General features: G+C 33.9%; 1 protein-coding gene across 1 annotated transcript in view; it reads left to right on the top strand.

Moving 5' to 3' along the window:
• The first annotated feature begins 1,364 nt into the window (after positions 1 to 1,364).
• Positions 1,365 to 3,719, top strand: part of LOC108694258 (bumetanide-sensitive sodium-(potassium)-chloride cotransporter) — a 21,304-nt gene continuing 18,949 nt past the window's right edge. Inside the window, exon 1 of the mRNA XM_018203629.1 lies at positions 1,365 to 1,876. The gene's annotated coding sequence lies outside the window, so the exon portion shown is untranslated. The remainder of the gene's footprint in view (positions 1,877 to 3,719) is intronic.

Raw genomic sequence — 3,719 nt, 5'->3', positions numbered from 1 at the left:
AATTACATCTTTTGGGAATTGAGATTAGTTTACGCAAGTTTGTTTTAACTGTATATATTTGCAACGCCTACCTAATTTTATATACAGCATCTAAATTGTACAATGGCTATTGTATTCAGCAGAGAAACAGTTTTGCAACTGTTTAAATTTTTTACTTGTATAGAATTCGCTTCCCAAGTGACAATAAATAAATATATTATACATGTAATATATTTATTTATTGTCACTTGGGAAGCGAATTCTATACAAGTAAAAAATTCACCATTAAAATTATTTGAACATATTTAAAAATAATTTGTACAAGGAATATTTTGTGGTGTGATTTTCAAATAATTGACAATTACATCTTTTGGGAATTGAGATTAGTTTACGCAAGTTTGTTTTAACTGTATATATTTGCAACACCTACCTAATTTTATATACAGCATCTAAATTGTACAATGGCTATTGTATTCAGCAGAGAAACAGTTTTGCAACTGTTTAAATTTTTTTAATATAATTGGCTTATATATTTAGATCCAGTGAAGAACTAAAGATAAGATCAACCATACTCTCTAAATTCTTTGGAAGTGAAATCTTACTCTAAAGAGTAAAAATTGAGCGAGTCTCAAAAAAGAGTGCTCAATTTTTAATCTTTAAGAATGAGATTTCACTCTTTAAGAGAATAATAAAGAATTTTATAACAATGGCAAAGTTATTTTATTTATTGAACCAAGAAGTCAGGTCATTTTATGTCCATAATCAGGCCTTACATTTAAGCATCTAAAGAGGATCTTAAAATTTTCTAAATTCATCTTTAGATACTCTGCAGTCAATAAAATAATTCGTGGAGCATCCGAAGATAAATTTGTGGAAGCGTTAAATATATATATGGCTGACTCAGGAAGTTGATGTGAATACGGATAACAGAATCCAGATAATAGAGAGTTTTTGCAATAACGTAGCTCCAGATACGACGAACGTTAAAGTCATTAAAATCATCTTTTTCTTAATTAGTTATTAAGAAGAAGATAACGTAACCTTAGCGTTCACCGCAAAAGATAGTGCAGAGAGTTCAAAAAGAATTCAGTTATGTCAATTTAAAATTTATTTTCAGATACAAAAAAATTTTTCTGAACAATTCTGAGAAGAGATTCTTTTTGCATCTGAAAATTAACTGGAAATTGATGACGCACGACTGAATTCTTTTTGTGTTATCTGGACATGTAAGAAAGTATGAGTCACGTAATTCGTATATTTCAGGAGAGCTATATTTGCGAGAGAGGGTACAATGCGTTGCGCGATACAATACTGTATACCGGCGACAGTGGGTACGTTGGTGCATATGCTCATGGTGTGCCGGTCCGCCGGTTCTCGCTCACAAGTCACGCATTGGAGCGAGTCGAGCGTCGCGTGGCCCCGAGGTGAAGGGGATTTCTGCAACGGTCCGGTACTCCGGTCTGTCAGTAAGAATCGGGATTTCGTATGGTTCGGACACGTCGGAGTCTCCACTGTTCGCTCGCGAGTGACACGAGTAACACGTGCTCGCGACGTCCGGCGTGCACGCGCACCCATCCATCTCATTCACACGAACGTACGTCGATACACGCGCACCGAGGCACACGTGTCGACCCTGCTGGCTTGCTCGCCCTGCCGATTGGTGCGGTGCCGGTTCTGATTGAAAAGGGACAGTGAAAGACACCGTGAAAGGCTATCAAGTGTTCTGTCGTTTTCGTCACGATGACCGGACTTCGGAGAAGCCGCCTAGCTGGATAGAGCGTGAAAACGACATTCCAACAGAATCGAGATAAATCTAAAGCAGGATACGAGGTTATGGGGAAGCTGAAGATTTGACGTTTGAAAGGATCCTTTATGTCTACAGGAATTTAGCGAGAAGGTAAATAGATTAAAGAGCGATTCTTCCGTAGCGCTTTCAATGCCAAGTATCGTCCGCAATTTCGAATTTTATCTTATAAATATGCCATAGTTTCTTTATGCCTATGTTTTCCTTTTGGACGTTTTTTTTTTGTTGTCTATAAGTTTTACAGTGCGATGTGAAAAATCTCGTTCAGAAGGGACAAAAGAGAAGATGGATGACTAGTTTGGACCGGTCGCGTTTAATGTTGAATGCGCGACGAGAATCGCGACGAGAAACGCGATCTCTCGATCTCGCTAGAGCGGACAAGCTGTCTGTGCCAAACGAGCCGGTCGCGTGAGAGAGCAAACGCGTGGAAGCACAGGGTCAGTTTACTTGTTTTCCACTTTTGAAAAAAAAAAAAGCAAAAGTTTTCCTTCAAATCTTTCTAATTTTGACAAGCCTTAAAATTTTTTAAGATACGACCAGCCTATACAGTCACAAGTAGCATTTTTCTCTCAATAATATTGATTATTGAGTAATCAGTTTGCCCGAAATTAAATCTTTATTGATGGAGTCATCATGTCATTGTGGATAAAAATTATTATACTAATACATATAATAATTATTGTTACTATTAGAGCAGTAATAATTATAAAAATGAAACTTCTAATTATTCACAATTTGTTATTCATAAATTAATTATTTTACCATTTAGTCATACAATTCAAACATTTTTCTCTCAGTGTAATATTGATTATTATAGATTATTATAGTATTATTTAATATTGATTATTATAGTAAATAGTTTATCTGAAATTATTCTTTGTTGACAGAAATATCTTTGTTATATTTATAGATAAAAATTATTTTGATTTGCATTTATACAAATTCCTTCAGAATTTATAGATTAATAATCAATAAGAATCTCATTTTAGACCGTACATAGATTAATAGATAATGTTATTAATTATGTAAAATGTAAATTGATGCAGAAGTTTCCTTAGGATAGAGAGAAGAATCGTATCAAATTTTGAATGACTATAAAATATACGGAAAAATATACAGAATATCATTACTTTTCCGTCCGTTTTCTTATGTGAAAAATTAAAAAACGACGATGTAGTTCGTCGTTTATCTCATACCGACACTGTGTAGAAACGTTTGCATTCACAATAAAGGCCTCGGCACCGTTCACGATCAGTCGACGTTGCTAAGCTGACGATTTTTATTTAAAAGTCCACGTCTGTCTCTTCTTGCCTTCCGCAGGCAAGGATAACTCTTATGTCCATTTCTATGAATACAAATTAACTTTAATCTCGATTCAACTTGTTCTTCATTTTTCTTTTTCCAACTTTTAGAACTAGAAAAAAAATGAGTTCGTTTAAAGATTAAAATTAAACTCCATTGGAAGAAACGGACATTAGGTACGCATAAATTTGGTAGGAATATGCAGAGAAAGTCGAACGTTTGAAGTTATCATTACTAGGAATTTCGTGGTCGAATCGCTGGGATAAGCGCGATTTATATCTTGACTAATGGGAAGTAATGCGATAGGAAGCAAAAAGTGGAAGCGGAGGCCAAGAATAGAGCAGATTCCACGAGTCTTTGAATGTTTAACGTCTCTCTCTTTCTACAGAAAACCTTAGCATTTTCTTGAAATTTTTCAAATTTCCAGTTATTAATAAAAATTTATAAATATAAATTTAATTCTTCAGCATTAATTAATTTTCATCAATGACAAAATGTTAATTCAATCCTTTGATAATGAATTGTCGCATGAAAATATTCTAAATAGAAATGAATAAGTATCTATTATTAAAACAATTTGAGTTTAATTTTTTCTTTTCTTTTTTATAATCTAAGAGTTTGACTGTTAATTTAT

Source organism: Atta colombica, unplaced genomic scaffold (genome assembly GCF_001594045.1).
Source record: "Atta colombica isolate Treedump-2 unplaced genomic scaffold, Acol1.0 scaffold12, whole genome shotgun sequence".
Taxonomy (NCBI): Eukaryota; Metazoa; Arthropoda; class Insecta; order Hymenoptera; family Formicidae; genus Atta; species Atta colombica.
The sequence above is the reverse complement of the archived record's forward strand: the minus strand, read 5'-3'. Positions and strand labels throughout refer to the sequence as shown.